General features: G+C 43.6%; 1 protein-coding gene across 3 annotated transcripts in view; it reads left to right on the top strand.

The window, feature by feature from the left end:
* The first annotated feature begins 10,822 nt into the window (after positions 1-10,822).
* The window catches only part of OSBPL6 (oxysterol binding protein like 6), a 91,034-nt gene continuing 88,116 nt past the window's right edge, over positions 10,823-13,740 (top strand). For 2 of the 3 annotated variants that reach the window (XM_069020552.1, XM_069020550.1), the window contains exon 1: positions 10,823-10,893. The gene's annotated coding sequence lies outside the window, so the exon portion shown is untranslated. The remainder of the gene's footprint in view (positions 10,894-13,740) is intronic. The other variant, XM_069020551.1, reaches the window with a different exon arrangement.

The raw sequence follows: 13,740 nt of genomic DNA, 5'->3' as shown, positions 1-13,740 counted from the left end.
CCAGGAGGGTAAACACTCAAAAACTAACTGGTGATGGTGTTTGGCCATCCAAGATGGGAAGGAACAGTCCTTGGATTGTTGGAATTGCTCCTAACAGCTGCTTGAGGGAGCATTCAACACACACATTCAACACACAGAGACCCTTTACAGCTTGAAGTGATGTTACAAATTAGAACAATGCCATTTTCTAGTTGTTCTCAATCTTGTTTTTGTTCCTACATGCCTCTGGGAATAGTGGGCTACTGCACTCCCCTAGCCATGGAAGATCAGTGCTCTGTATGCAGTCCTGCTGTGGGCTGTGGAACTCCCTTGCCAGCTTGTTCAGTCAGGTCTGCAGCTGAAGAGAATTGGGCTGGAGCTCAAAAAAAAGAAATGTTCCCATTTTCATTTCTAAGAGTTCAAGGCACTGTAGAGTTTAGTTTTCAGTCACTGCTGCATCAGTCTGTCAGGTGACTCACGTGGAATCATTTTTAGTATTCTGGTAAAGTTTTCTAGAAGATACTTAGAGTAAAATCATTATTGCTCTCCTTAGAGTTCCGCATATTTCCTGAAAACATTCATGATCTATTCTTTGGCTAGGTAACACTTTGTGTAAGTACATTTTTGATTGGATATGATAGTAATCACTCCCTGTTTAATTGTTGCATAGCACTACTGCTAAGTGGCATGCTGCTTTTCTAGGTCCTTTTGTTGGTAAGTAAAAACTCGGTCTGCTGTGAGAATGAGCATTACGTTCCTGTACTGGAAAAAAACCTGTGTCATGCATTCTTTTTGATGCTGGTGAGTGAATTGACCAAAACTGTATGAGGGTTTTGGTGTGTTGTTTTGCAGTATCAGTGCTTTAATGTTGCTAAGTAGAATTTAGCATGCTTACCTATAAGTGACTTACATTTCAGCTGTGTTCATCAGCCATAGTTTCTGTTGGTGTTGAACAAGACTTCTGTACCTTTTGAAAATGAGAAAATAGAGATTTCACAAATCACACTCAATTATGTCCAGTAGAAATAATTTTATCCATTTATTGAGTCATAACCACTTGGTCAGCAGAGGAACCTTGCAGGAAGATAGGAATTTGTTTATGTTGCCTGAATGTCTACATTAAGGTATTTCCGATCATGAAGTGAGAAAAGGCCATTCTCAAGAGGGCTGTGCATCCTGAATGTGATCTGTGAGTCAGTGATTGCAGTTCCCCTCATCCTGGTGCTCCTGAGACCTTTCTTTGGTGGCACAAACCACTGCTAGAGAAGCTCACGGGGGGGCAGAGCCCAGGTTTGCAATGCACAGTGCAACTGATTTCCTTTGTGTCCTTCCTCATTCTTCCTGTTCGTGGTCCTTTTTCTGACCCAGGGCACTCTGTCATGTTTTTTCTGCTCTCTACAGAGACATCATCTAATGTCTGCAATGCCAGGCACCTCCACTCTTCCAATTACTGTAGCAGTAAATGAGAGACAGAAGGAATAATCATGTGAGAAGGGGAAGCTGTTGAAGGTGAAAACAGCATGAAATTATGTGCACAGCTTTAATTCAGGAAAACTACTCATATCATATTCTCACCATGCCACTTCCCTGAACTTAAATTGTATTTGTTAAACATTCATTTAAAACCTCATCAAAGATTCTGATGAAGTTTTTTTACAGAATGTCAAACTAGAACTGCTGTTACAGTGGTAAATTTCTCCAAAATTTTTTCTCCAAAATAAAATTAAGAAAAAAATATCAGAGAGGGAGGGTAACAATGCCAAGTTCACTTACAGTGATAGCAAAGGGACAAAGGATGATGCCACAGCACTTCCAGGAATCCCCCAGTTCCAGCAGAGGTCACTGGGCTCTGGATGTGTAGATGGAGGCTGCAGCCTCCATCCAAAGCTGACATTATTGAATCTTAACCTGCTCTTAAAATAGTTAACCTGTATAGATAATTTCTTAATCAAAAGGTTGTGGTTTGTTTTGTTTTTTTTTTTTTTCACAAAATTATCAATAGGCATATCAATTTCAAACATTATTTAACATACTTTAAAATAAGTTAATAATTAAAAAAATTCAAGTAATTGATTTTAATTAAGAGAAGACAGAACCTTAGTTTAACTTGCCTATTTTCTCTCATTTTTTAAACTATTTTTTATGGCCTTTTAGTTTTTAAATACAAATGCTCTATTTTTGTTTGCACAAGCCTCATGTGTCTGTTTCTGATTTTTTTTCTTGCGGTTCCAGAGGCCTTTCATAGTTTTGCAAATGCAGGATTAACCAAATAGTTCTAAAATTGTCATGCTCAGTATGAAAACTTCCTATGTGATACCTGAAAACACTGCATACAGAATACCTCTCTATACCATTTCTTGGCATTCTTGCAATTTCTCTGGAAGAGATTAGGAGGAAAATAATGAGCAGGAATTAGGGAGAAAATCAGGGGAAATAGGGACAAAACAAAGGAAAAATAAGGAAGGTTATAAATAAAGGAGTGTGGATTTCAAGAAACAGAATAGGAAACAGTCTAATAGGAGGTAAGGTGTGTGGGGAATTCTTTGGGGAAATCCAATTTAGATATTGGGGAAAAGCAGGATAATTCAAATGAGTCAGCTCTTAAGACAGAAAAGATGGGGGGCATTTTGATGCTCTGGAAGCCAAATGCCTTAAGATTAGGCTGTGTGTAGGGATTTGAAGTCTTTTCGCGGGGGGGTCCCGAGTGCTGGAGAGCCGGCCAGAGTAACGACACGAACACCGATACGATTTGAGCATCGTGCTCCCTTTATTGTTTACCTATGCAAGCTTATATCTACTTTGCAAAGATTCACACCCAGTCCCTCTAGATGGCCCCTGATCCATGGGGGAGCCAACCAGTGTATAACTTTGCCAAGGACTCTCAGGGCTGCCTGCAGCCAGGGGCCAGTTCAGGGGTTTGTCCTCAGCAACCCTGGGTTGTCCAGTTTTTCCAGGGGTATCATATGCCCCTGTTCCACAAGGAATCCCTCTTCAGAGTCTTGGGTGGATGTCTTATCACAAATGAACCACAGAAGCCCTTAGATCAGTCTGTAATAACGTCACTCTTTTGTGTCTTACTTCTGTTTAATTTTGAAATAATGATTGTTGTGCACCGTGCATATGTCGTATGCACATAGTGAATGTTATAGCACCAGGATTACTTTTAAAGCAGTATTTTAAAGCAGTAAATAAAACAGGTTTTCCAATTCCTGTGCTCTCTGTTGAGCTCACTCATCTCGGGTAATTTCTTGTTCTTCCCTCTGCTGTGTGGTGGTTCTGTACCTACTCCTTGCTGGCTGGAGTTCGCTGAACAACTTGCAGCACAAATTCACGTCAGGTCCCTCATCCACAGCCTCTGCTCTTAGCAGGGACAAGCACAGCACCTTGAGTTTCAGGCAGGATCAGGCCTCCTGCAGCCAGCCTGGTGCTGTGTCACACTCAAAACAGGACTTCCCAGATGCCTTGGGCAGCTCTGGCAGCTGAAGCTGTGGAGCCCAAAGCACTGTGCCAGGCAGCCCCGCTGGCTACAAGGGTGAAGAGAAGTGTGCAGCTGAATATAATGCAAAACACAGTCCAGCTGCTTGCTCTACTTGGTTAGAAATGCTTTAAAGGAAGCTTTAGAGGGGAGCTGCTTGAGGGATGATGGGCCTTGGTGCTTTGTAAACATCATAAATCCCAGCTTGAAAATAACACTTCACTGCTGTACAGTCCACTTGTCTTGTAGATGGTGGGGCTGTTGTTTTGAGCTATACATGGCACTGTCAGATTAAATTATTGAAATAAGATTTTCATTTCATCTACTCTACAGTATACATCTGCCTGCTCCCATTCCTTTATTCTTTTATTACGAATTTTTCTTGAAATTCTGCAGCCTCTGAGGCTTGGGAAGGTAGAGCTTCGTCCAACATGAAGTGTGGGGTATCCAAATCCAGTGTTAACATGCAATATCTAATACACAGTATCTGCAGGACTTTATTAAGACTGAAGAGTTAACTGCTGATCAGACCCTACTCTATATTTAGAGAAAGTGTTTACAAATCCTGAGCTTGGGACGATAGAAGTTTCACTGGGAATTCTTCCAGCTCTTCTGACCAAGTTCTTGGAAAGTTCTGCATGCATTTTTCAGATGGCATTTTAAAAGATACAGGGCAATTTTAACAGAGCATGTTCAGATATGTGGACATCAAAACATCAGAAATGCAAATATATGCTGGAAATATTTTCTAAACTTGAAATTATAAGCAGCTTCAGAAATAAAATTGCAAGATGGCTGAAAGTTATTTTAAGTACCGGAATGCTGATTATCCTTATGCTGGGCACACTAAATCCCCTTTCTAATGTGTCTGTTATATCTAAGGATAGCAGGAGTGAAGTTATGCTTAATCAGCAAAACAAAATCAAAGGCAATGGCATGTGAAAACATACAGTGCATGCTTTGACCCACTGAGGTTTTTAAACTTTAATCAAGTCCACAACATTCACTTCTATTCTGAATTCACTTCTTATAATAATGCTGGGGGACATTAAAATTTTTCTTCTCTGTGGCAACATACTAACTAAGCTACTTAAAATCATGGCCAGAATTTTAGACATGGGTTATCCATAAACAGGTATCACAGTAAGTTTTATCCTTTGCCTGGTTAAAGGCAAAAATAGCCTCGGTGCCCATATAAAACAGCATTCTTGGAATTTTATCCTGCAGACCATCTGAAACTGTTTGAAGCTGGGTAATCTCTGTTGCTTTGGAAAAATAAATTAATTAGGTAGTTTTCAGAGACTGCAGAGGAAGCTACCACTGTGACCCTTTTAATGCTATTCTAGGGGAATTACTGAGAGAAAAGTCCTTTAAATATTGAAGCTTGAAAGAACTGAGTCTAGAATAGAAAGTAGAGGGCTGGTAATAGCCAGCAGGGTTATAAGGATTGTAGTTATAACACTTCCAACCAGAGATTTTTTTCTCTGTTGTTTAAAATGTATAGCTCAAAGTGTTTATACTGCTTTGGTTTTGCAGTCTACATAGTAAAGAAGTCGTGCATTGTGCTGAAAATGAGGCCACGGGACTACTACCCACTGCTGAAGTAAAGTATGAAACAAACTTTGCCTTTCTTTGAGTGGATATAGTTAACTATACTATCAACCATACAGAGTTTGTTTATGTGAGATTGATTTATTATGTTTGTCTTCAGGGATTCTTGGAGTTATGACAAACTGCATTTCAGATTTGCTTTTCTGTTGTTTTTTTTTAATTTTTTTTATTTTTTTTATTTAATAGGGATATTTTAAATAAAGCTCTTGTAAATTATTATTAAGTTTATCTGTAACTTCAGTTTTAAATCATCTCTGGGTGTTTCTACTTCCCTTTCCAGTTTCTTCAATGAGAAGACATAATTTTCCTTTTTCCTTCAGGGATGTCCAAGAATAGTTTAGATTTTATTTTTTGTGATGATCTATAGATATGGGAAGTATTTTTGGTATACTCTATGCATATCTTATGTTACTATGCTTCTCTTGCTATGTAGTGCCTCAGTCCTGTACAAAGGATGGTAGAAAATGGTGCTGAAATGAATAGACCAGTGCACAGGGACTATCACTACAGAAACTGAAGAGCAAAATATTGAGAAGATAAAAACAGTTTTTCCAAATTCTCTTCAGTGGAATGGAAGAACACCCAAATGGAAAGAACAAGAACTAAGAGACTGATTTCACTCCCAGGGAAGATGGGGAAAAGCAGGAGTATGCTTTCACATGTAGGGATGCTGCTTGTCTCTGGTTTCTCACACCTAGCTGCACAGAAAGAAAAGAATAAACCATTTGAATGGCTGTACAGGACTCTGTAAAGGTCCATTTAATCTGATATCCTGCTCTCTATACTGCTTGGAAACTGATGTCAGGGAGAACAGGGCAGACAGAGTGTCCTTTCTTGGGCAACTCTTAACAGGCAGTGGGCAGGCACCTTTTCAGCAGAAACGGCAAAGGAAATAGTTGTGCCTACAGCTGTCCTTCATTCATTTGCATAATCCCAGTTTAAAAACCTCTCTCTTCAGCTTTACAGTGTAGTATAGAAGCAAGCCATCTGATTTAATAACACTCTGTATGAAAAAGTTTTTACCAATTGTTGTTTTAAACCCTCTGCCTGATCATTTACTGAGTCTTCCCAAGGTCTTGTGTGATGAAAACCACGACGTGATTGCTTCCTGTCAGCCTCCTATGTATCATTGGGGATTTTATAGATCAAAAGACAATCCTTTCTCAGTCTGCTCTTCAACTAGAAATTATCTCCTCACACAGATGCACTCCCATACCTCTGCATATATTTTTTTGGCTGCATACATGCATTTTCTAGTTTCACATTTTCATATGAAGGAACTGGAATTGTACATGGCACTCAAGTGCAAAGAGACTTACGTAGGGTTGTAATGAGCATTTCTGCTTTGTTTTCTTCTGCTTTTGAAGCAATTTCTAACACTGTTTGCCTTTTGGACTACTGCTGAGTAGCAAACCAATGTTTGCAGAAAACTACTCACAATGACTCTAAGTAATAAAGGCTAATTCATAGCCCATTATTATGTAAGTTTAGTTAGGGTTATTTTCATTACTGTTTACATTAGTTTCCAGTTATTGACATAGACCTTCAGCCACCATCTCATTGTCCTATTGCTCACTATTGTCAGATCTTTCTACAGCTGCTCAGAGTCACCTTTCATTTTGCCTACCATGAGTAATTTGGGATCTTCAGGAAACTGTGTTGTCTTCACACAAGTAATTTTAGGCTATTTAGGTGCAACAGTGCTCATCCAGAAGTATTCTAAGCAATTCAGCCCTAAGGAGGACTCAAAGAGGAAGGTAAATAATGTTGTGTTGGGTGGTCAGTATCTGTCAAAAGAAAGGGGGTGTTGATCTGGTTACCTGATCACGGTCCTAATGGCAGCTGTGCTTTCTGATTCCTGGAGATGGCTCTTCAGTCCTGTGGCACTCCCCTACTCTAGGGCACATCCAGTTTCCATCTGCTGGTGCCTGCCTTTCTCCTTTCACAGCTTCTGCCTGCTATGAGCCTGCCTCACAAACTCTCTCTGTGCCTAATTTGTTTATTATCATGCACTCCGTAACGCTCTCTGCTGCTCTACTTCATGCTTTTTCTTCAAAGCACTTCAGTTCACTGGTTATTACTACTGCACTCTCACGGTTTTTCATAATTCAATGAATTTGCAAAAAAGGCAAGGTATAATTTACAAAAATCTTAATTAAAAATGTGTCTTTTACCTATGCCTTGCCTAATGATACTGTTGTACCCCCCCCCCACCAATAAATGACAGCAATGAAACAAAAATATTGCTTATTACAGGAGAAAATAAAAGTATTTCCTTAAGGTTCTGTAAGTAAATATTTTCATGTCCATAGATCTGCTTATCCTCAGCGTGGGGCTAGTAAGCATACATTTCATTTTATATTTAGTAAACTTTCCTGCTGCCTGATTTAAAGAATGGGAATGACTACAGTTATCTAAGAAACACTTCTATATAATTTAGACCTTAGAAGATGAGGGTACCTGTGTGCATACACAGCACTTTGTCATCCACCAGCCATGTAACATAACTGTATCATTTAAAAAAAAAAATTAAGCTGTTTGTTTCTCTTTGGTGTAAGTATAGGCAAATTAGTGAAAAAAAACCAATCTGTGGAATAGCCATGTAAGAATTTGGTATCAAGATCATTAGAGAATATTAAAGAATAAGTTGTTCAGAAACAAATTAGCTAATTAACAAGAGCATTTTCTGGAATTTCTTTCATGTCACAGATGTTGAGTGACCTCTTGTCTGAAATGGTGTTGTTGAATGGTGACCTTAAGACACCTCTATCTCCTTGCCCTGTTACTTATTTCTTTTAGGAGAAAAATAAGTGGTTACATCCCTGGTATTATTAAGTGTCTGTAAGAGACTTAAAAATCATAATTGTGTTAAGCACTGCTACGATCATCAAAGGACTTTGCCCACTATGGCAAAGTCTCTAAAGGAGCAGCATGAAGCCCACCTCACCCGAATCTGGGAAATTGAACTGTGAGTTAAGACACCTGATGGGAACTCGAAATAAAATAAAGGTGGTACTATTTTTCAATTATCTCAACAAGACTGGAGTAGAAGATTGTATCCACAAGGAAAGCCAGCTCAGCATCTGTGCTGGAAAATCAGCTCTGGCTGGGTCTGGTGGGGGGAGCCGTAGCCACAGACTCATTTGCTGAGGCCAGGTTTGCACACTCTTCCCCGCACAACTGCCGTGGAGGAGGAGAGGTTTTGGGGATGTGGTGGTGAAGCCTCTGCTCTGCACGAGACAGAGGGGGTGAACACCCAGCCTCGGAGCCTACAAGCTGGGCTTTGAGCCGGATAAGAAGCAGACTCTCCAGAGACTGGAGGATGTTTTTATCACGCCAATTGTCTTCCCTCATACAAACCAGCCCAGTTGTGACATTCCTGCTGCCCCTCCTCGGGGAAGGTCACATCCACACGGGATATTCACATTCACACACGTGCACCCCTTGTGATGGGGCATAACTGGCTCAACTGCGCTGCTGTCAGAGGCAGCTGCCATGTGTTAGAAGGGATCATAAGCCATCAAAGAGCCCTGAAGCACCCCCATACTCATTTCTGAGGCCTTCCACCAAAGGACGGCACAGGAGCCACAATGTTGCAACAGATCCTGTATTGCAAAAGATAGTGTAAAACATCCCCTCTCATGGAGGGGATGTGCTTGGGTGTTCCCATGGACACCTGAACATATTAACCCATTGAACTCCACATTTCACGGGACCCCCCCTACTGAGAAGACCAGAAGAGGAGTAATGGGATGCTGTCTGGATCCACGGGTGGTGATATCTTTCTATCACAGTGATGTCTCTCTGTCATTCTCTTCCCTCCCCACTCCCCCCGCTTCCTTTTTCCTGTTTTTCTCTCTTTCCCGCCCCCTTCTCCCCCCCATTTACTGTTAAATAATATCCATACTATTGACTTTGGCATATTGTGTCATTCGCACCTTAATTGGGGGAGAGGCATTCCTCTCTAATAATCTGATCTTAAATGTGTTCTATAATGTATGTGGATTCTTACCTAATCTTTCTGTGGATTTTTCATGAAAACTTACTCTGATACCCACCAAAGTCCTGCTTAATGTTTTTCCACCTCCAGCTCTTGGAACCTGAACACCAAAAAGAAAAAAAATGTGTTATTTAATGAATTTCCTAACTTTATTCCACCACATTCAAAATGAGACTTGCAGATTCAGCTGAAAGAATAAAGCTTTTTTTTCAAGAAGCTTATCTGAGAAGTTACACAAAAAATACTGTGTCAAGGGATCCTTCTACAGAGGTCTCTGCTTTAATAGGAAAATGACTATGGCTTTTGTATGCCAGGGTCCCCAAAATGATCCTTTGTTGCGCAATGATACTGCCAGATCTGGAACTGCTAGTTTGAGAAATGGGGAAAATGTAAACCAGCATCACACAACCTGTTTGTCTTTGCCTAATGAATAGTGTAGGTTCGATTATTTATAGAATGCTGTAAATCTACTTTTTTTTTGGAGGTATTTGCCCTTTTCCCCCATTCTCTTATTGAAATTTGCTGGCAATGGCATCTAGTTCTCCAGGGATTTCAACTGATTTTCTTGGACGACAAAAATCTATTTCCAATCTTGTTACCGTAAACCAGAGAGCAGGGCTGAGGTGGGGAATGTAAATAGTAGGAGTACAGTTTGCTAAGAGAGGCCTCAGAGCCATCTCTGGAGGGCAGGAAGTGTGCCAGCCCTAGGGACAGGGAGTGACAGGGCCCTAGCAGAAGGACCAGGGTGCCAGAGGCAAGTCACTAACCAGACAGATGAGTCTACAACCTGTCTGCTCCACAGCAGGGTGACCTGTTCCACTCCATAGATTCTCTACACAAGACAGCCCAGCTTCCCCTTTCCAAAGGTGTGTTAAGCTATCAAAGATGTTGTAAAAGCTGTGACGGAGGATCTACAGGGAAGAAAAAACAACTTCGCCCCCCAAAACCCCTGCACAAAAAAATCCCCCAAAAACCAACCTACCGAAAAAACCAACCCCCCCAAAACGTAATACAAATTAAATCAAAGGAGTAATTTCTACGGTAGCTTTCTGGCGCGTGTAACGTGTTTTTTACAACCTCCCATTATCGGATGACAAAGATTGATCAGCTAACGCAGTGACCACTGCGGGAGGGTGACGGTGCAAGGCTGGGTGTCGTGCTTGTGTCACCACGCCTGGGTGGGGAACGGCCCTTAGGCTGCTGCTGACAGCTCTGTCCCTCGGCGGCATCGCTTTGTCTGACACCATCCTCCCGCCCCTGGCACGGAGGTCCCTCTCGCTCCAGCGCAGCCCCGCTGTCGCCCACGTGCTTTCCCGTTCAGTTCCAGACCCGATGTCATGACCGAAACCCGTTACGCGGCGCCCGCTGCTGCCCAGTTTCTCCGACAAGCCGGCAGCACCCCGACTCGGGGCTCTGCTTGGCGCACCGGGGCCGGCTGCGGGAGGGACGGCGAGGTGCCGTGCCGAGCCCCGGCACCGCCCCGCCGCTTCGTGCAGAGGCCCGCGGCCGCGCTCGGCTGAGCATCCCTGCGCCGCCAGCCCCTCCTCAGCCCGGTCCCGGCACCTGTCCCCGGCACCTGTCCCGGGCCTGTCCCGCTGCCGCGGGGGCAGGCGCGGGCTGCCCGCCGCAGGTGGGTACGGCCGCGGAGGGCACCTTGGCCGGCGGGCGGGGGCGGGGGGCGGCGCGGCGGGGCTGCGGCGGCGGCTGCCCGCCCCCTCCCTCCTTCTCTCCGTCAGGCGGGCGGGGACCTGCGGCGGGAGGGAGCGGGAGCGGCGGGGCGCAGCCTCCCGGGCCGCAGCGGGGATGCGCCGCGGATGCCGGCCAGGAGGTGGGCGCTGAGCGGCGGCGCTGGGGCCGCGGGTGCGGGGCCGGAGCGGCGGGACGGGCTGTGCGGGGAGCCCCCGGTCGGGGGGCGGTGGAGCCGGGGCTCGGCGGGCCCGCGGGCAATGCGCGGGGCCGGTGCCGCGGCGGGGCGCGGCGGTGCCGCCGGGGGAGGCGGGAGCGGGCCGGGGCGCGGTGGCGGCGGGCTGGAGATGGGGCTGGAGCTGGGGCTGGAGCTGGGGCTGGAGCTGGAGCTGGAGCTGGAGCTGGAGCTGGGGCTGGGGCTGGAGCTGGGGCTGGGGCTGGGGCTGGAGCTGGGGCTGGGGCTGGGGCTGGGGCTGGAGCTGGAGCTGGGGCTGGGGCTGTGGCCCGGCCCGGCCCGGCCCGGCCGTGGCTCTGCGGCCCCGGGGCGCAGCCGGAGCATCAGGACCGGGGGGGCCGGGCCGGGGTTACGTAACGGCATCCGCGCAGCGAGATGCGCCCGTGGCAGCCCCGGCTTCCCCGGCGCTCCCCGAAGTCGTGATTTTTTCGCCCTTCCCTGCAGAGCAATTTAAAATGCTCCAATAAACTCTGTGGTCTGTGAGATTCAGTTGCAGATTATCTATCGCCAAGTTGATGTACTCTTAGGATCCTTTTTGTTTTCATTCTGTTTCGCTTAAAAAAAGGCAGGAACGGCCTGTATTCCCAATTTGCTAGCAAGGCTGCAAATCCTTTCCAAGTACTTTGAAGATGTATGGGTTCATTAAAACTAATGTTTGGAAATCATGTGTTTGCCAGAAGTGCTGATGCTTAAAATGACTGTATGACGTGAGTTTTGCCATTGGCTCGTCATTTCATGTCAGTTTCTAATTGCCGGCGTGTGCTGGGAGGATACATTGGTGATTTTCTTCCCGAAAGCTTCAGCAATGCAGGTACCGTGGACTAGCAGTAACTGAAACAAAAGACCTTGCTGGATTTCTCAGAGCAAACTAGGAAGCCAAGGTCGAATAGCAAACGTCAGTGCAACTTGTACGGGGTAGCGTGACAGAACAAAAGTATTCACAAATCTTATTTGAGAGTTTAAGTGAAAAGTGTTCCTTAAATAGACTATTACTCAGTAGATGAAAAAAATGCTTAGTGAAGGTGTGAGGAAATTGCTATTTTAGGACTACAATTAACTATATCAGCTCAATTTTAATGGAACTAGTACATTTAATTGCATTCTTAACAGATTTTCTTTTCTCTAGATGATTAACTTGCAGAATAATACCAGCTCAAAGATTAAAATCTCATCAAATATCTAATGGTTTCTGTGCAGTGTAATTGTGTTTGGTTTATAATAGTTCTTTTCTAATAACCAGCCTTTGCCTGTACAGCCATAGATACGCTAATTAGACATTTTTATCTTGGTGTAAATGACATGACCTTGACCTTTAGAGGTTAAGCAGATGTCGTTGTTATGGATCTTATATGTTTAGTGAAGCATTTCTATGTATATATAATAAATAGGGTTTTCTTTTGTTTTTGTTTAAAAACTACACAAGAAGACTACTTTATCTTTTCTTTCCATCTTAGATAAATTAACAGAGATGTGTACAACACTGATTATTTGAAAACCCTAAAGGGTTTATATTTAAACAGCCTTTTCTTTCCAAGTGCATGGCAGGATATATATCTGGAAAACAATATTGGAGGGTTTGTTACTGAAGTCTCCCTAAACATTTCCCCTTGCTACTGTGGGCTGAAAGAGGTACCTTTTGTTGTACTGTAGTTCATCAAGATTGCTTTTTTTCCATTAATTTGCTATTGTGTTCCCAGATCCTCCATAGTGCTTGGAGCTATACTGTTGGGGGCCTTGTCTGCAGCCTTGCTTATTGCTGGCAATTTTTTGTTCTTAGCCCATTCTGGGAGCTTATTCTTAAATGTCTGCATTGTGAACACTGGTTCGCATATACTTGTAGGAGCACGTGTGGGTTTTTTTCCAAGTGCTGGTGTTGGAGGGCTGTACTCTGCCTATTTATATGCTTGGATGTGTTTTTTATACAACCATCCAAAGCATAACTTTACTCACAGGTGTGAGAGTTACTGTGCATCTGAGCAGCCATTTGGACACTATTACAAAGCCACCATGGCTATGGAAAGGTAAAGCTCTGTGACCTGTAATAGGGGAATCCCTGGCCTCCTGATCTATTGCAAATGGTGGTGGACGTGGGACTGCTCTCCTTTGCTACTTCTTCCTCCAGTCTGCTCTGGAGATGAAAGCAGAGAGTGTTCATACTACTGCTTCATTTTCCTTTAGTCCTCTGGCACAGGTGTGTGTGATATGTGTATGTGTGTACCCCTGGGTGCTGGACATTTCAGCTGAGCTGTGGTCTACTGATGTTCTTAGTGTGACAGAAGTGAATGGTTTTGCTCTTGTTTCTCCAAATACATGTGATATTAGCAAGGGTTTGGAATTTTTTTTTTTTTTTTTTTTTTTTAATATAATCATTCAGAATCCTGAGAATTTATGCTTCTTTACCATGCGGCTTTGTCTCAGGAGGGCTGTATTTCTTAAGGGACTTTAGTCAGCCTCCTGTGCCTGTGCCACGCTAGGGAACCTGCTGTCACTGCAGTGGGAGATGGGAAGGAATTGCTAGTGCTTCACTGCTAAGGATGTGTGTTTATATTTGTAATGTGTGTGTATACAATGAGCCTGTCCTGATGGTTTAATTAGCCCCTCTGCCTCATGTGTAGGGTAGCAAATACTTGTACATTACTCCTGCATTTTCTAATTTTTTTTTTAAAACAATGAAGAATTCAAACAATTCCCAGAGATTTCTGGGAGTTTTTTTTCCTTGTAACTAACTGCTTTCTGGTTTTGAAGCTTTTGACT

The sequence above is a fragment of the Aphelocoma coerulescens genome, chromosome 7 (genome assembly GCF_041296385.1).
Source record: "Aphelocoma coerulescens isolate FSJ_1873_10779 chromosome 7, UR_Acoe_1.0, whole genome shotgun sequence".
Taxonomy (NCBI): Eukaryota; Metazoa; Chordata; class Aves; order Passeriformes; family Corvidae; genus Aphelocoma; species Aphelocoma coerulescens.
The sequence above is the reverse complement of the archived record's forward strand: the minus strand, read 5'-3'. Positions and strand labels throughout refer to the sequence as shown.